General features: G+C 34.0%; 1 long non-coding RNA gene across 2 annotated transcripts in view; it reads right to left on the reverse strand.

The window, feature by feature from the left end:
- Positions 1 to 20,964, reverse strand: part of LOC140700031 (uncharacterized) — a 154,414-nt gene that overhangs the window by 62,670 nt on the left and 70,780 nt on the right. For both annotated transcript variants that reach the window (XR_012078241.1, XR_012078239.1), the window contains exon 2: positions 2,472 to 2,585. This is a non-coding gene — a long non-coding RNA (uncharacterized lncRNA). The remainder of the gene's footprint in view (positions 1 to 2,471; positions 2,586 to 20,964) is intronic.

Here is a 20,964-nt window from a genome sequence, read left to right on the forward strand (position 1 = left end):
TAAATACTTGACATCTTGTAGGCAAAAAATTCTAGATCTTTTTACTAAACCTCTTGGATATTTTTATTAAGATATAATTTCCTGTTCAAAGAAAAAAATCTATGCTTTTTGAAGGAAGTAAGTAATGAGAAGGATAGACTTCCTCTATAAATATAGTTTTTGTCCCTAAGGATTAATGAGAAATTAATTCTATTTGAAAATACCTGCTCTTATGATGTAATCATGAAAATAAATATTTAAATATTTAAAAATCTAAGACTATTACATATATAACTCAGTAAAAACTACAGTACGTATCTTTAGGTACAGTTAATATTTTTTTCTTTTTCTGAACATTAAAAAAGCCACAATAAAATTTTGTAGATATTTATTTTGTACTTTCAAATAATAAACTGCCTGTAAACTTGAGGAGTAAAAATTGGATATACAGATTTCATAACACATTTTTACTTTAAAATCTTCAGGATAGGGAGGATTTAATAGTGCATACCATTTTTTCCCACAAGTGCACTCTTGCAGTATACCAAGCTTTTAATTGTTAAGGGAGGCTAAATAAGGGATAAGCTAACAGCTTTAAATGGATATAAAATGCTATGTAGATAACAACTTTAAAAATGAATCTTTGATGTGTGTCTTCTTTTCATTTTTGCAATTAATTTTAGCTTTTGAAGTTCTTTGGCATTTAATTTAAGTCCACAGAGTATAAAATTGTGCATTAACTTGAAAATAGACCCATATTTAGCACAAACAAGGTCAGAAGATCAACAGGATTAGAGACAAATGTTAATTTCAAATGTATAAACTCAACTTTACTGGGGCTTTTAAACCAACTAGCACATTTGCTTCTAATCAAAGGCTTTAAATTAATCATCAGAGATTGTAGGATGCTTTTCAATTCTACCTCTCATATGGGACAGACCAGCATTTATTGTCACACGGTTTGAGTAAAATCCATAGATAAATCTAAAGTAGAAATCCAGAGACCCTAGGAGTTATGATGAAAATGTCTCTTTGAAGTGAATGGCATTAGGAGCCGAGACAAAGAAGCTCAAGCAAGTGCTGTGAATCTACTGTTGTTCTGCAATAAGTGGGAGAAGAAGAAGTTCTAATGTGAAAGAGCCTTCATGTTCCTACAGGGTAATACAATGTTCTGAATGTATATTCAAAGTTGAAACTGGTATCCTGTAACTTACATAAGGTGGAAACAAAACGATACACCAAGAACACCAAGCTTGTTTTGCTGAGTTCCAGGGAAGCAGCAGATATGGAAACAACTTGCCGACAGCCCCTTCCACACTGAGGAACTAGGATGACTGACAGTAAATTTTAATCTGCAGGCCAAAACCCACCACATGTTACAAACTGAATTTTCATATGGAACCCTCAAAGAGGCATGAAGAGCAGCGACACCTCGCAGAGAACTCTTGAAACCTATAAATTTCTTTCCATCAATCATATGAGCCCCCTCCCCCTCTTATTCCTTACTCCCACCTTAAATCTCCCAGAGGCACAGATTTGGGCATCGCCTCCTATCTCTTTGCTTGGCCACCCTGCAATAAGCCTTTTCTCTTTCTGCTGAAGACCACTGCCTTGATATTTGATCTTTCCATGTGCAGCTGGCAAGGAGCCCACTTGTTTCCTTACCGGTTGCACAGATTAGGGACACAATGAGGCAGAACTGGAAACCCTAGCCCTAGGTGAGTTTTCTTCTGTGATGTTTCCTGCTATATTTTCACATCAACTCTCACAGGCTGTGAAGAAGCGAAAAGACATCTCTTCATTATCAGTTCATTTGACTAACTTCATTATTAAAATTGATTATGAGACTTTTGATCTAATTATCAAACAACAAATCAAATATGCATTTGAAAATGCTAGAGCCAGTTTTACTCTCATCATATCGATTAGGTAGTCTTCAGATACACTATATAGATGCAAGTCAAAAAGTATTTTACATGCATTATCTTATTTAATCATCTAAACATCCATATCAAATATGTATTATATTTCTTGTTATAAGAAAGGATATGTGTTCAAATTGAGGCAGCTTCAAAGGGACGACAACTGATGTTCTTTATTGTTGATGCACTGAGTTTCTGGAAGTGCAGTCATTAATGCTCCCATGTACTCTCACTGTTTTCCTCACCTTCTGACCTCACTGGCACCTCATATGCTTTCCTATAACTTCAGAAATTTAAAAATGATTTCAGAAAGATCTTTAATCAAATAGTGTTCAAGAGTGGGTCAATACTCTTATCATAAAAATCCATTTCAAAATGCTCTTTGAGGAACAAAGATTATTACCACTGCCAAAAAATAATAATGTTTTGCATGAAATATGATTATCTAATGGATTTCAACAGTCTTATCTTGATTGACATAGAGACTTCAGAATGGCATTACAAAAGAAAACCTCCAGAAACATGCTTCACTTAGCAACTACATTTTCAATTTCCTTTTCAAGTACTTACATTTATGAATCTTGTAGAAAACAATAACCCTGGTCGCATTCACTATGAGTTCTTTTATTCATTAGTTATGATCAGTGAACAATGTTTTATGGTTTCATCAGCCACTTGCATTTCCTGAGTAAATGCAAAACAGTACAAATGAGCAAACAGATAAAGAAAATCTAAATGACAACAGAGGAGATTATATATTAAGAATAATTATGGATAAATAACACAAGGGATGTTCAAGTCTGCCCAGTTCATTTTGCTGAATATTTTGGTAAACAGTCAATGTACAATCACTTTTCTGTACTTAATAATAGAAATATATTCAGAAAAGTAAGATTATGCTTTGACTTTTTTGCTTTTAGCTTTGTACAAAGGTTCTGTTTTGGAGAACTTTTCTTGTTTTTGATACCAAGAATGTATATCTTTTTAATTTTAAAATTTGATTGTGTTAAAATTTTCCTTACTTGGTGTTTATGAAAATTTTCCTCCCATTAATTAAAAATCTATGTGCTCTATGATAAGCTTGTCTTCTTCTTGAGAAAATATTCTTTCTTCATGAAGAATATTTAATTATTGTTAAATTCATTCTAAAACACAAATACTAATATTTTTCAATTTTTTTTCAGAGAATAAATATGTATCACATTTAAGTGGAGGCCACTGGAACTAACCATATATATCCATGACAAAATTGTAATCTACAGTTGCATTTATACAACTAAAGCATTAATTGAAAATATCATTGTCTCTACAATATGAGTAATAAGGTCTATAAAAGACAAATATGAGAAGTTCAATAAAAGTAACTTTTAGGAATGCACCACTTTAAATACAAAATGAAATAAACAAATGGGACCTAATTAAACTTACAAGCTTTTGCACAGCAAAGGAAACCAAAACAAAAAGACAACCTACGGAATAGGAGAAAATATTTGCAAATGATGTGACTGACAAAGGATTAATTTCCAGAATGTATAAACAGTTTATACAACTTAATAAGAAAAAAACAAACAACCCAATCCAAAGATGGGCAAAAGCCCTAAGCAAGCAATTCTCTGAAGACATACAAATGGCCAATAGGCACATGAAAAATGCTCAGTATCACTAATTATCAAAGAAATGCAAATCAAAACTACAATGAGGTACCACTTCACACCAGTCAGAATGGCCATCATTCAAAAGTCTACAAATGATAAATGATGGAGAGGATGTGGATAAAAAGAAACCCTCTTACACTGCTGGCGGGAATGTAGTTTGGTGCAGCCATTATGGAAAATAGTATAAAGATTCCCCCAAAAACTGAAAATAGACTTATCATATGATCCAGCAATCCCACTCCTGGACATATATCCAGAAGGAACTCTAATTCGAAAAGATACATGGACCTCAATGTTCATAGCAGCAACGTATACAATAGCCAAGACATGGAAGCAACCTAAATGTCCATCAACAGATAACTGAATAAAGAAGTTATGTATCTATACAAGTGGTATATTTATAAAATGGGATACAACTCAGCCATAAAAAAAATTAAATAATGCAATTTGCAGCAACATGGATAGACCTAGAAATCATCATTCTAAGTGAAGCCATAAAGAGAAAGAAAAATACCATATGATATCACTCATATATGGAATCTAAAATAAAAAAAAAAGAGGACACTAATGAATTCATCTACAAAACAGAAACAGACTCACAGACATAGTAAACAATCTTATGGTTACTGAGGGGAAGGAATAAATTTGGGAGTTTGATACTTCCAAATGTTAGCCACTATATATAAAAATAGATTAAAAATTTCTTCTGTATAGCACAGGGAACTACATTCAATATTCTGTAATAATCTTTAATGAAAAATATATGAAAATTTATATATATATATGTATATGCAGGACTGGGACATCATGCTATACACCAGAAATGGATACATTATAACTGACTGTACTTCTATTAAAAAAATAAAATAAAATAAAAGAGAAATAATCTTCCAGTATCATTTTATGCATTGTACAATAAATATATTTTCCAAAGTATATGAAAAAATATCATGTGTAATATTTCCATTTTCTGTTTTCCTAAGGTCAAATTATAAAATGCCTAAAATATGCTCATTTTGCTAAAATATCATCTTAGTACTACTTCCACTTACAGATACTTTTCTACAATATACTCTATTTGCTTTGTTAACATATATCAGAAATCCCTACTTAAGTTCATTCCTCACATAGTACAGGATAAATACACTATTAAAATAAAATGATGTTTAGTGTCTATCACTGCAGTATACAATTGCACTAAAGTAAGCTGAACAGTTTTATTTCAGTTTTTATATTTATAACCTCTGTGCAATTTGGCCAAAGGCCACCAGAACACATCTATGTTCAAAAATAAGGTAAGGTTCATTGAACTTGCAGTAGCTGGGGAGAATGTACATGAAAGGAAAAATAGAGCATCTGGCTAAGAGGTAGTTCAGAAGTGATTATGATAGAATTTGAGGTTGTGGTGAACAATTCTATGGAGAGTTTAAGGAAGTAGTATCCAGTTTTAGAGTGGATACTGCCAGAAAACGAGAATAATTTGGTAACTGAGACTCATGATATTTTTGGATGGGAGAGGAGCAGAGCTGAGGACAGGTTTGTCATTGGTATAGAAGCAGTTATAGGTCAGGTTGGAAGAAGAAGATTATTGTTACTGTTGAGGAGTGTTCTTGTCCCTGTTTTATTTCACCACAATCATACAGTGACTTGCCTGATCATTTTTTATATTCTCTGAAGACTGTTTATGTCCAATTGGAAATATCAAAGCCTTAGTTGTCAGTTTTTAAGGCCATCTCTTCATTTACTTAGGGTAGAATTACTAAGCACAAGAAAAATATTCCAAATCTTTTCTGAGATTTCTTATTACAGACATGTTCTAAATTATTCTAAACAGCAATAGTAAAATTAATGATATGTTTTTGGCTTCTGGAAGTACAAACAGTCCTCACTCTGCATGGTAATACAAGATTATAAAAATATCCATGCAAGCTGACACTGTACAAAGTGATCTTAATTATAAATGGGGAAAATAAAATTGGTCTGTGATTTAAAAAAGCAATTTGTCAAAATGTTAAAAACTACTTTATTGTTGGTTATAAATGTATAATGAAATAAAACAAATCATAAAACTAGTATTTATTTAGTACACTGTAATTTAAACCACCAGAAACATTGCAAATTAAGTATTTCATTTCTTTGCAAAAAGTTATCAAGAGTAGTTTGAACACTGCTTTTGTCTTTTTCTTCTCATTGTATAACTTATAGAGTAGGAATCTTTTCTATGCCTTGGTAAATTGAATACTTCTAAGACTGTATCAATTCCCAGCATTTTATACCTTGTGCTTTCAATATTGGGAAGTTTCTTTGCTGCATTTTTATCTTTAGTGATCAATTCCCCGTTTTGATTTTCCATATCCATAATCTGTGTGTTCATCACTGGGAGACAAAACTGGAACATAATTACATACTTTACTATCTGTGTATGAACCAACAGCTACGCAGTGATCAATCACCAACAGACTTTGGAAGAAGTGTTTGTCTCTGATCATGATGTACATCTACTAAGTTACATAGTGATTTGTAGACTGAAGTGTTTGTAGCCAAGCTGTAACTTCATGCAATTACTCTTAGTTAATATAGCTTGATAACTATAATTTGAACTATGTAGTTGAGGGGCTGGTATCCTTGAACTAAACTATGGTAACTGAAATGCATTCATAGCAGAACCAAGCAAAAAGAGGACTATCTGTATTTAGATATTTCTAATGACCTAGCATTTAGTACATTTTCAATTATTTTATAAAATGTCATCAGTGCTGGATAATTTTTATATTATCATAACTGATTATTTTATTGAGGTGGAGAGAAAGCTCATTAAAAGTCTAATATTTTCTTGTGCATTATGCATGAAAGAATGCATTTACTATAGATTATAGAAAACCAAGTAAAATAAATATTAAAAACTATATTATCCCACATAATAAGAAGTTAGAGTGGTTCTAGGGTTTATTAGTAGAATGGCTTGATCCCACTATAAATGAATCCAAGTTTCTTCTATTTTTTCCACTCTGCCATTATACCTGCCAGCTTTGTTCTTAGGTTAGTAAGTACCCTTTGTATGAGTTTCCTTGGGCTACTGTAACAAATTTTCAAAAACTGGGTGGTTGAAAACTCCAGAAATGTATTATTTCACAGTCCTGATGGTAGAATTCCCAAACCAAGGTGTCAGCAAAGCCATTCTCCTTCTGAAACTCTGAGTAGAAATCTTTCTTCTTAGCTGGTGGTGGCTGTCAATCCTTGTCATTCCGTGGCTTGAAGCTACAACACCTCAATCTCTGCCTCTCTCACCTCATGGTGTTCTCCCTGTGTGTCACTGTCTCTTTTCTTCCTTTAAAGACACTTTAATTAAGGCCCATCCAATTCAGTATGACCTCATCTAAGCTTGGTTATCTCTGCAAAGACCCTATGTCTAAATAAGATCACATTCAGGGGCACTGGGGGTTAGATCATCAACATATCTTTTTGGAGGACACAGTTCAACCCATCATACCACTCATGATCACAAAGCACTTGCGTGCAATTCTGTTTATCCCATCCAGACACAAGAGCTAGAAGAGACCAAGATTTCCTGTGTATCTGTTGAACCAAAGGCACATTTCCCACCAGAGGAATTTTTCCTTGTATCATTAGCCAGCTTGCTTTGTATACTTTTGTCCATAGTTATCACTAATAAGGGGAATGAACTTCAATGGTTGGGTTTTGTCCCGTCTCTTTTGAAACTCATAGGAATGCATGCTGAGGAGCCTGAATACCAGAGCATGGTCAGGACTCCACTGGGAAAAAGCAAAAAGATGGGAATGGAGATCAGCTAGACAGCCAACATTGCCTGCTCTGCTTACTTTCCATCTCCTTGTATTCTCTTAACTTTGGCAGATTTTCAGAAGTGTAGTCCAGTCTGAAAAAGATGAATTTTGGCGTTCAAATCTGCATCTTTTATTTACCAATTGTGGGACCTAAGCTCTTTGAACTCATTTTTGAAACAGCTGTTAATTACTTCCTATAACTCTCATGAGAATTAAAAAGCTGAAGGAGTAAAAAGTTTCTGGAACATTAAACTTATTTAATAAATTAAAATTAATAACTATGCTTCCACTATACTAGATACAAATACCTTGGGGTCACCTTCAGATTCTTCCTTTTTTAACATGATGTCAATGTATTCAGTGTTCTCCATTTAGAGAACACTTTAACAAGAGTCGTTTTTAAAATATATCCAATTTTATTGCATTTAAACATTGATCATCCTACCTATACTATTTATATCATCTTAATAATCTTCCTCACTCCTGTGACAATAAGATTAATCAGACTTCTTCAAATTCAGTTCCCACTAACCTCACAGAATTAACAGGAAATATATCTGTTGGTCTCTGCTCCTAGTTCCTGGCACAGAGATCCTAAAATCCTTATAATTTCACTACATGATAAGAATACCAGAAGCACCTCTTGTTCTAATATTTCACCCTGGACACAGAGCTCCCAAAGCCTTTATAAATTCCTAGGAGCATTTTTTGTTCTAATGAGGCAATTCTAGGTAGGCTTCTAGATGAGGACTGGTCACCAGAAAGGCAAAGTCATAATTAGATGTTTGTAATATTCAGCCCCAACTCTAATTCTCTAGAGAGGGGAGAGGGGCTGGAAATGAAGTTAATAGTTGATAATGCCTACATGAAGAAGCTTCTATAAAATGCAAAGAGCAGAAGGCTTGGAGAACTTCTAGGATGGGGAAACACATCCACACCACGAGCGTGACGCATCCCAACTCCACAGGGACAGAAACTCCTGTGCTCAGGACCCTTCAGACCTCGCCCTATGAATCTTTATCTAGAAGTTCATCTGTATTCTTTATCATATTCTTTAATAAGCTGGTAAATGTGTTTCCCTGAGTTCTGTGAGCTTCTCTAGCAAATAATTGAATCCAAGAGGGAAGGGTTATGGGAACCTCTGATTTTAAGCCAACACAGACAGAATTTGTAACTTGAGGACCTACTACATGGGATTGGCATCTGAAGTGGGAAGCAGTCTCGTGTACAGAGCCCTTAACCCATACAATCTGATGCTAATTTCAGGTAGATAGTGTCAGAACAGAGTTAAATTATAGGTCACCACCTGGTGTCACAGAGGATTGCCTGGCATAGGGAAAAAAACCCACATATTTGGTGACCAGAGTGTCAGAAGTGAAGTGGCCTGTGTGAGCAGAAAAGGAGACACACAGGAAAGAAAGACATAGTAGCAAAGAGCTAGATTTTTCCTCATACAGAAGGTTGAAAAACAAAGTTTCCCCAACACGTATATTGTCAGTTTATGAAATACTGTCCTCTAATCGCCACCCAAGCTAGTTCTCAATAGGGTTACAGGCAGAATCAAGTGACTTTTCTGCTAAAAACATATTTCTCAGCATTTTCTTCAAGGCCTATTTCAAGTATTTCCATCCTGCAGATTTCACAGATTATTTCAGTCAACACTGATCCCTCCTCGGAAAACGTAAGACCTACTTTCTTGATTATACCGTTTGGTTCTTGATTGTATTTGAAGCTTCTGCTTATATTATATAGAGTGGTCTGTGATAAATGCCAAACTACGCATGAGGTATCATATGCCAATATGATCAGATACCTCTCCTTTGAAAGAGGGAATAAGGACTCTTTGGTGGAAACAGGGCCTTGGAAGACAATTAGGTTTCAACAGCTAGAAAGGCTGCATAGAGAAAACTATTGAAAAAAGAATGCAGCTTAGGACACCCAAACGCTGTATCACTAGGTGCTCAATACACTTTGGTTAGGACCCTTTTAGAAGAGGAAATTCTATAAATCTGTTGTCAACATAAAGCATTTGTTTTGAATTTCTAGTTTCTTGTTGAGTTGTCTAGTGTCATTTATCTCATCATTTCCCACCCTGTCTTGAACTATTTTTTCAGCATTCTAAGTTTCTTTTAAGTGATTAGAGATGTTTCATTTTTTTTCAAGGCACATAGTTCCTTTTAACACGCACTTCAATAAAAACTGACTAAAGAGCTTGAAAGAGTTACTGTTGTTTGGAAGGTGCTCCAAAGACTTTTAGCGTATCTATATCCTCCGAGAATTAACATAATTTAGCTTCAAACTTTCAGTAAAAGCAGCTAAAAACAAAATAGGAAACTACAAAGTCTTAATAATGAGTTCCAGAATGTATTCTTAGTTTGATTTACTATTAAACCCGATTCTTTCTACTGTTATAAATACTGTGTATATTATTCACTACATGCAGTGATACAAGAAGAAACTCTGTATTCATGAATTTCAAATCATGACTCATTGCAAACCCACAGAATTACAAAGAAAAGAGCCATAAGCCCAAGTCTTTCTAACTGGTCCACGAATAGCACTGTCTTCTTTAATGGCCACTCCACATAAGGTATGGAAATTTAATTATTCCCCAGAGTTCTCTATAGTTCAGGCATCCAGATGATGTACTATAAAATGGGCCATATTGGCTCTTTGCTGATCATTTTTCTTCATTGTGATAGAGTTGGTAAGAGTGCTCTTAGACGTATTATTTTTCAAATTCAGATATTGTACGGAAAATTTTAATACTAAAATGTATAATATATTCTATCAGAATTTTGAAAGATTTAAAGAGCCAGCTCATCCTCATAAAAATAAAAATAGGCAAATGCAAAAAATGCTTTAGATAGCTAATGATTTATTCTACTTTTAGCTTTATCCAAAGAATTTGCATAGGATGCAAAGAATGTTGTGAAAATTAAATCAATTTTATAGCCCACATAATTATTAGCATGCTATAATAGAGAACATTTCGGCACTTACTCAATTGAATCTGCTCACTGTCAGTTCTCACCAATACCGCAGTGAAAGAAACTAAATCATACAAGAAGGCTCTGGTCATGGCACAGAAAATATTTGCTTCCCACTAACACCCATTCACAGGAGGATTGGAGAGTTCTAAGAAATAAAGATCTTTTTATTAGGCAGCATTTGCTTTTAGCATTAACTAGTGAATTCCTGACAGTGGCTGATGCCTTGGCCACCATGCTTCAGTAACAGAGCAATATCCCTGGGCAGAAAAAAAAAAAAAAACACTAAACAAACACTGCTGAAGCAAACTCCCCCTGTGGAAACCATGTCCAAAACTGTAATTGTCATGTGGAACTATTCTTGTTCAGATATCTGGGTATAACAATACTTAAAGGGGGCTTCCACTTGAATACTCTTTTCAACCTACAGAATATCTATTTGAAGTTGAATTAAATCATACTGAAGGACACATTTTATGCAAACTAGTCAACTTTACAAATACTGCACTCAGAAAACTAACAATGATATTCAGTGTAATTCTGATGTTAATGCCCAAATTTTAATCACCAAGGACCTGAATAAAACTTCATGAAGTAAAACTTAGATGAACTGCTGCTTTTCTGGTTTTTTTAAATGTCTCCTTTCCTTCAATCCCTCTGTTCTCAATTATATTCTGTTTTTCCTTTAAAATAATCAAAAGAAACAAACACAATAACAAAACGTCTACTAAATAAAAATATTTTTGCAAAATAATTTATGCTTATTTTATAGATCTGGAAAATTCATAAAAGCATAAATAAAAAGTAAAAAAGATCAAGAAATTATACATACACACACACACACACAATCTCTCTGTGAGCCATTTCTGTAATCTTCATTAGTCCACTAACTTCATTAATTGCATGTGCAGAGATATTTTTGTCTTTCTACCATTCTGTTACTCTAGCTACTGCTGTTTTTAATAGATAATAAGCAAATCTGGGCAATCAATCCTAGGACATAAGGCAATCATCTGTCCGCCAGGTACACTAAAAAATGCCCACTGCAATTGCTTTTAGCCTCAATATTCTTAGTCTCTGTGCTAATTCTTTTATACTGGTTCCCTTCTCTGTGAAAGTGGCACTGTTTAATGAGTTCATGTTCATCTTCACCTTTTGGCAGGAAAATAATAAATTGAGGCTGAGTATAGTATGAAAAAACTCCTAGCCACACAGAAGTCATTGATTTTGAGTTACTTCATATGTCACATAACACATTATCAAACATCCCTTCTGGCTGTAGCAGCCCGTAACTCTGCCATTCAACAAGTTCATATCTGCTGTGTGAAAAATTCATGAACTCTTTGCAGTGTATCTGCATATCTATGATTCTGCCACCGTTATTCCCAAAAGTATAGTGTTGCATCAATGCAGAATATGGCCTGAAACCTCTGTGAGCACTTACCATTTGAGTGTGAGAAAAAAAAATGTGTATGTTTTCTTTCTTTCATATTTGTAATATTGTGCTATACAATTATTTAGGTCACACTGAAGTAATTTAATTGAGATCTTAGGAAGTATTATAGTAAGCTAGATATTCATAGCACTTAGACAACCCACATCATGGATGGAAAATCACCAGTGTTAAAAATTTGAGTTGTGGAAGAGAGTATATTTCTCTTACATTTAATTGACCTAAGTTGCAATTTGAATGATACTTTCTTTTCTTGGTAATATAAATGCTACCACATCCTTTTCATTATTAATTTTGGAGTATAAGTGAAGTCTTCAGTTTGGAAAACAGTGCATGAACCATTAGGTTCTGGAAAGTAGTTGGTCATTAGAGAGAAGACTGTGAATTAAGTGAATTATAGAGAGAGGCATGCATACTCTGTGGAAGTCTATTTTGTGTGTTGACTGCAGTGTACTTCAAGCAAATAAAGGAATCTGCACACTTTAAGTCATAATGGAGAAATTAAATCCAAGATATTTAACTGAATAAATAAGATCTCATCCATTCCAACATCTAATGTAACTTACAGAATGAAATAGAGAAAAAGAAATAACAAATTCAAAGTAGCCATTGAAAGCAAGAGAGATGAAACCAGCGTATCAGAATGATAAAATCTTTCTGGAAGTTATGAAGCAGAGAGAATGAAGATAAAGCGCAAGAAAAGTGAGGAACATAAAATTCCATACTGAGGAAAGGAAAGAATACAAAGATCAGAGCCAGTGGGGGGTGGGAGGAAACTAGCCATGGGAGACCAACCAGGCAACTAATAAAATAATGATGATGTCAAGTGAATCTACTTATTAGAAGAAATGGAATGATGTCTTCATTTTGAAAGAATTTTTTAAAATTTGAAATTCTTACCCAGTTGTATTATTTAAACTACAGAAACAAAATAGGGCATTTTTAGACATAAGAGTTTACCATTTAGAAACCCTGACAGAATTATATATTACTATTCTTAAGCAATATGAGAAATAACTCCAAATACCAGGAAGATAACATGGTTGAGTAGAGAGACACACAAAATTTATAGCTAAGTGAATTAACTCTGAGAAGTCTTAAAATAAATATAATATTGTAAAATTGGAATTAATATTTTAGATAATTGCAATAATATGTAAGTTAGTTTTGAGAAGTTTGAGGTGAAAACATGGAAAATAAATTGTATTTTGAGTAAAAAATGGAAGCTCTAGGCACTTAACTGTAAAGGAAATCACTAGATAAAGAAAAATATTATGTAGATCTTGCTAATAGAGTTACAAACACACATATACACAAATTTATGCATACATATATATCCGTATTGCAGTTAAAATAGGAACAATTTAAACAAAAAATTTCAGAAAACATGCATTATATATGTGAGCTCTATTTCTCTTCAATATCTCATACACATATAATATGAAGAGATAATGAGGATAAAACACAAAGGAATTGGGAAACCTAACAATAAAGGTAAAAGATCAAGCTAGTGGTGAGTGGGACTTTTCCGTCCTTCCTTCCTTCCTCCCTTCCTTCCTTTCTCTTTCTTTTTCTCTCCCTCCCTCCTCCCTTTCTTTCTTTCTCTCCCTCCTCCCTTTCCCTTCCTTCCTTTCCTTTCCTTCCCTCCCCTCCCCACTTTTTTTCCTTCCTTCGTTCCTTCGTTCCTTCCATCCTTCTTCCCTCCCTCCCTCTCTCTTTTCTTTCTTTCTTCCTTCCTTCCTTCCGTTCTTATTCTCTTCCTTTCTTTTTCTCTTCCTTTCTTTCTTCCTTCCTTCCTTTCTTTCTTTCTTTCTTTTTCTTTCTTTTTCTTTTCTTTCTTTCCTTTCTTCCTTCCTTCCTTTCTTTTTCTTTCTTTCTTTCATCTACACATATCCACAACTGTATACACTAAAATTTAACCACAGTTACTTATGTAGGAGAGAGAAATGTGAGAACTTTGTATACATATCCAATTGTTTGAGTTTTGTTTCTACCCATTGCCATTAATTCACATATTACTTTTATAATAAAAATTATTATATATTTGGTATAAATGTTACCTATAAATTAATCTTTTGCTCTGCATTGCTAGCAATTTTTGTGTCTTCTCTAGTTTGTATAATTTCAAAATCAATACATTTTATAGGTTTAGATTGTCTTACAACTCTAACAATATATCATAGCAGTAGAGAGAGTGGATTTTTGAGTTAGAAAAACCTGAATTTAAATTACAGTCTTAACTACTACATATAAAATAGATAAACAACAAGTTTATACTGTATAGCACAGGGAACTATATTCAATATCTTATAGTAACTTATGATTAAAAAGAATATAAAATGAATATATGTATGTTCCTATATGACTGAAGTATTGTGCTGTACACCAGAAATTGACACAATATTGTAAACTGACTATACTTCAATAAAAATATATTATAAATTACAATCTTTCACTTTCTAGTTTTTTGATTTTAGAATCATTACTTAATCTCTAAATCTTATTTTTTCAACATTGTGAGGATAAAGTAAAAACTGGTATATAGTGCTTTTGGTTTGCCTACAAGTAAATACTCAGATCATGGTGGGCTGATTAGGACAATCCCGAAAATACTGAGGATGTAAGCGTCTCATAGTCTAAATATTCAGAACAAAATACATTCTTTTCCCCAGTGCATTCCTCATGCTATTTCAGTATCTCATTTATTGATTCATTTACAATTTATGCAATATTTATTTAATGTTTATTTAATATTTGTTAACTGTAGAGCTAGATTCTGGATGCACAAGGCCGATATGGACTCTATCCTAACGTGTAATGAAGTCCAATGAGGGAGATGGATATTACTAAAGCAACCATAAACAAGAATAGTTTTAAATTAGGGTAAATATTAAGAAAAAACAAAATGAGATCTTTCTGATTATGAGACATTTACATTTATTGAATGAGAAAGAAACCTCTGAAAAAGCAACATGTAAGAAAATATGTGAAGGTATGAGAAAGAGACTCCGAGGAGAGAAGGTGGGGTTTGGAGCTCTCAAGACAGGCCAATATGCTAGAAGTCCTAGAATGGGAAAGATATGGTCCAATCAGGCCCAGGCTAGGATCCTTGGATCTTTTGTAATTGAGATTAAGTAAGAGAAGCAGAAGCCATAAAATGCAAGGTTTCATTTTATTTCATGCTAGGCATTATCATAATACTACGAAAGTTGAAAAACAAGATAACAGCAAAAAATTCCAATTGTCATGTGAAGGATTGATTCATGCTATTAACCATTCTGAGGACCAGAAAGTTCTGTTCAAATCTGTGACCTCCTTTCCATTGCACTAGCACTGTGCTGTTAGGTTCTTACTCTTTCAGCTCTGATCTGCTAGATTATGTTCTTACAGTATGCTTGCCCTCAAGGTCACCATCCCTTCCCTCTAACCAAGGCCATCCTATATATGGTCACCAAAATGATTCTTCTAAAGTAGACTCAGATCTTATTACCCAGTTCAGAATAAGCCCCTAGAAGCTCCCAAAAGTTTGGATTCCTAATTATGACAATAACTCTTTATAATCTGTTTACCATCTCTCAAGCAATACTCCAATTACACTAGGCAATTTGATATTCCCTACATACTCCATGCAAATTCACAACACTGATGGGAAGTCCTATTTTTTTTCCATTTTTCAACTGCTCAAGCTCAAATGTGACATATTTCTTAAACTATAACTTCATTTCTCCATCCTAAAGCAATAGCAATATTTTAAATTTTCCCATTGCACTTATATTTACTTTGCTTAGAACAAATCTGTTATATTAAATATACTGAATTTGTTTTCATTCGTTTAGTATTTTGAAAGCATATTGAGAGCAAACATACACATTTACCTTCGGATCTTCAGTGTCTAACATGATGTCTTGAAACTATTTGCTTTATTAATGTTTGTTGAATTAGATATTGAAATTTATTTTATTATAACAATAAATCAATTAATTCTGCACATTTTCAGGCGTAAAACTGTATTTTGTGAGATTATGTATTAAAAACTTATCTTTTTAAATTTCCATTTTTGGAATGTAGGTTTTTAGCAGGCTAAAATAGGTGTATCTCAAGATAAAAGGTTGTCAATTCTGAGTGCACAATATGATAATAATGTATATGAAATGATAAAAGGATTTAAATGTATAAAATCTAATACTTCAATAAACAGTATTATAGTATTTGTTTTAAGCAATACAATTTAAAATATAGTTGATGACTTTTTTTACATTGTTTTAAAAATAGGTACCAAATACCAGTTAGCTGTTTTTCAGCTATTTTATTTCCTACTTTCTCTTGGTGTCAGAATGTCTATCAGCTTGCTTGTTATAATTCACTACATGACTAACTTGCCTTATCTAATACACAGTCTGCATATGGTGATAATATTTGTGGGAAATGCACTGAAAGAAATTCTGAATTGCCCTCCCACCCTTATGCCACAGAGCCCTTTAAATAACATGATGGCCAAAGCAGAAGAACAATACACCAGATGCTCACCCTCAGAAATCAACAGAGAAAAAGATTCTAAAATATGTTCAGCAATATAATCTCCATTTATGTTCAAAATCATCATTATGATAATTAATAGTAGCCCCATTATGGAAAATGGTGTAAACAGAGATACAACAGGCAATTTCTCACTTTAGGTGTAAACCCTTGGATTGTGCAATCTCAGGACTTGGGTCAGAAATGTGATAGCTGGCGATGTAGTATAAACGCCACAAGTAGAGAGAACAAGAAAAAAATCTAGGGAATTTGTATCTCAAAATATGGGACTAAAAATTAATGTAGATGTTAGCAGAAAGTATAAAATGGAAACATCATGATCCAAAGCTTGCATTTTAAGCATAAGTATGGAGTAAATGATGCAAGGAAAGAAATATGTATTGGGTTATCACTTTGTTTCATTATTAGTTCATTTACCGAACAAACTTATGTGGATTTTAAAATTCTGGGCACCATGCTAGGTGCCATTGTAGCAAATGTAAAAGAGATCTGTTTTTGTCTCTTTGAATCTCATAGTTTAATGTAAAAATACGAAATATCAATTTAATAAAAGAAATATAAAATGAATTGGGGGGCAAGATAAAAATATTGAATATCTTTACCTGGAGATTAAGAAGAGAGTCGTGGAAGGCTTCAAGAAATATGAGACATTTTACTTCACTCTTGAATGACAGATAAGGGCTTGTCAAGTAGGTAAAAGAGATGGATATTTTAGAGGAAACATACTGCAAATTCCCACAGTCACCATCAAGTTTAAATGAAAGATAACTGCTAATAGCTCATTTTTAAAAATAGAAGAATATGTTATTATTAAGGTACCACAATGAGAACAAGTTTCTCAACGAAAATTAGAACAAGTTTCTCCTTTTGTTAAAAAATGCACACACGCATGCATACACACACTATTATGTTATTTGGACATCTATGCACATATACACACACAATAACTTACAGTCATTACAAAATCATTTACTTCTGAATCTCAGCTGTTTTTAAAATGAAAACTGTATGATTTTCAGTCTCTACATGCAAGCTTTTGAATGTCAGAATTAGAAGGGGTTTTACCATTTATTAATGCAAATTCTGGAATCTCTTCTAAAATATCTCTGCCTCTAAGCCACTTACTATGGGCTCTAATAAGCCCAATAACACATGACCTTCTGAGACAATTTTAATAATTATGTTACTAACAAAACTATTAAAAAAATAAAAGATTGGGAAAGACAGTCTCATGTGTGAGCTGGACTTCTATCCACATTCAGCTGCACAAGAATGGGCCTAGGACCTGTGCTAGGCTTATCACCTTGTGTGGCAATATTTTCCCCTGTTTTAGGCCAAATGAGTGCTCTTTTGTTGCTGCTTAAAGCATGTGCATCATATGGCACCTGACCAGACCCATTGCTGTATCTGTCCTTGGCAAGGTTCCTTTCACTGCAGCGTAAGAGTGGTGCAACTTGCTCTGCAATGGCTATCACAAGAGACGCGCTGGCCATGAGGAAATGAGGCTCACTATTGAAGCTGATCTTGATCTGTCTCCTCTCTTTGTAAGTAAAGCGTTGTTCCATGCAGTGCTTGACTGCAGGTGTTATCCCTGGTGGATCTAATACCAAGATTTGTTGGGCAGAGTGTTTAGAGTCCTCTGCTTGGATCGGTAACTGGTGCATGTTCTGCTCGACAAAAACTTCACTGTTAAAAATGTTAGAAAACAACTTCTCGAGTCAAAATGCCTTCCAGTAAATTTCACTTATTGTTCATAAGTATGCCCGCTGTTCACCACCACAACAATCAACTCCAGTCTCACTTTGAGTTCACAGAAGTAACCTAATCCCTTCTCTGCATGAAAGCCCTTTTTACATACGTGTGTGCTCACCCTGTCTTCACAGCTAGTAAGAGTGAAGTCCCATATTGAAGTTCCTGATCTCAAATTTATTTGCCTAGATGGTCTTAGAGAAATATTCATTCTCTCTCTTCCTTATTCCTGCTTCTCAAATGGGGATAATAATACCTCCATCACAGATTTTTTATAATGATTAAATGAACTAAAATGTTAAAGTACTTTGGAAAATATCTGGCTTCTACTATGTTCTCAGTAAGTTTTGGCTATTATATTAAGAAACTAAAGTCTTTATTATATACTATTTTGTGGACATTGCTTTACAAACTAATGGGCCTTATTTTATTAACTCCTCAAAAACTGAAAAATAGTGTGCCCCTATTTATGATTTGTTAATATTATACCTTAAAACCTAGAGAAATTCGAACACAGTCCAACTGTAGCAGCACTACTCTGTTAATAACCTGCCCCCTTTAATAATGAGGGTAGAACACAGTTCTCATTTTGTATAGAAGGAGAGGGAAGGCTAGGCACCCTTTTGGGAATTAAGGAGCCAGTGGGTGAATTCCTTGTTGTTTAGTTTTCCTTCAGCCTAACTTACCAGTGGAGTGTCCCATAAATACTCATAAATCAGCTGAGACATTCCTGGAATTACTGCCACTGCCATGGAAGCCCCAATCAAAGCAGAGCACAGTATTATACCCCATATGTATTAAACCAAAAAAAAAAAAAAGCAGATAGCATAACCAGGATATGCCCAACACCAAGCAGGACTGGAATGCATCTGAGTTGAATGGAAGGATGCCTGGGGACCCAAACCAATTAGCTGTGCAAGATCATCCCTGTTGTTTCATTAACCTCATGATAGTACTGTTACTTATTTATGAGAAATTTTCATTCCTACTTTTTGTATTTGGAAAAGATGTTGCCATAATACCAGTTTATACATGAGTTTACAAAAGTTGTCTTGGATCCCATAGAGTTACAGTGTGGCAGTTGTGTCCAACTTGAAGGTAAATAATTTTCCTCAAAAAGCAATGTCCTTCTTTTTCACTGTTGTTGAACAGGTACCTGGTAATCTGTTCCTCACTGGGCTCATATAAAATGTGAACTGAGTAAATGCTATTAAAGAAACATTCCATGTTCAAAACAATTTGACTGTAAGACTCAATTTAGAACTATAGTTTCACAGAGCAAAAAGAGATTTCCAAGTTATCCCATAAATGTGCTAATCCTATTCTCAGGTTTTTAGCTGTTATTGTGGGGTTGGAGATTTTTAGTATAATTTTATTTTATTTAACATGTTTTGAATCTGTTTGAAATCCTGGGTCTTGTCTTCTAAATACTCTCCTTTAATTGTGGCAAAAGAATTAAAAAAAAGTTCTATCAGCCACCTTGTTCAAAATAATACAGCCTAAAGCTATTACCTTTTTTTGGCTGCTGATACAAGTCACTGAATTATATGAACCTACTGATGATTGGAATACATATAATTTGTCCACATATATAAAAGTGCACTCATATTTGTAACACCATGTTATACTTGTCTAGTTAAATTATTTTAAGTCTATTGAATCATTTATGTTTCTATTTTGTCCCAGCTTTCTGAACTTGGTTCTATGTGAAGATCATTAATGCCAAGCAGAGCTAGGAGGCTGCAAACTGTCTTTCTGAGGCTTCATTGCCAAATGGCTTTAATTTGAAAGAAACACACTATTGAAAAGGAACAAACTATTTACAGAAGCAAAAAAGATGGATGATCTCAAAGCATTATGCTAGATGAAAGATGTCAGATTCAAAGACTTATATACTGCAGAATTCCACATACAACACTCTGGAAAAAGCAAAACAATGGTGGTAGAGAATAGATCAGCAATTGCTTGTGTCTGGAAGCAGAGGTAAAGTTGAACTTAAAAAAAAAAAAAAGCATCATGAGGGCATTTTAGATACAAGCAGACTGTCTCCTAGGATGAATATGGCTTTGTTAATGAGAGTGGTTCTAGAGGAACTGAATTGAGGATGAGTTTTCTGAACTAGTTTTGGGGTTTCTGGAATTGACTCTCTTATCTGATTAGATTTACAGATAATAATGAATCCATTTTCAGTAGTAAAAGAACACTGTCTATAGAGTTACTTGAAATATGTGTCAGATAGTCCTAATCTACCTCTCATGAGAAGCAAGAACAATTTTAGAAACTAAGGAATATAATGCCCTTTGTTGATTTCTTCTGTAAAACATTAATAAACAGAAACCTCAATAGGATAGAGCCAGGAGACAAGAAGGAAGAGCTCTCACCCTACTATAGTGGACTCCAACAGGAAGAGACTTCCTCTATTTGCCTGGAAAGAGCTCAGCCAATGAGAAACTGTCACAAGTCAACCAATGAAAAGGCACTATGCTTTGAACTCTCAATTCCTCCAACAGAGTCTGTTTACTATCACCCTCTCAACTTCCTCTTTCCTTCTATGTAAGAATTCTCCATTTTTGCACGGAACTTGCACATTACTCACCATGGTTGCAGTCCCCAAATCGCAATTCTCTGCTGATTCCAAATAAACCCATTTTTTCTGTAGAAATAACGGACAGTCTATTTGTTTCATGTCAGCACTTCTAATGTCTCTGAACATAGTGGTGAAAGGAAAGGATGAACTCAGGGTTTCAAGTTCCCCACTAAGCTCCCCAAAATAACCTAAGAGTTTCTGGGTATGCCTTATCTCCTGAAGTCACAGAACTAAAATTGCTAAAAATTAAATATATAATCTCATCCTGTGATGGGCTGAATTATACTGCA

This window comes from Vicugna pacos, chromosome 2 (genome assembly GCF_048564905.1).
Source record: "Vicugna pacos chromosome 2, VicPac4, whole genome shotgun sequence".
NCBI classification, from domain to species: domain Eukaryota; kingdom Metazoa; phylum Chordata; class Mammalia; order Artiodactyla; family Camelidae; genus Vicugna; species Vicugna pacos.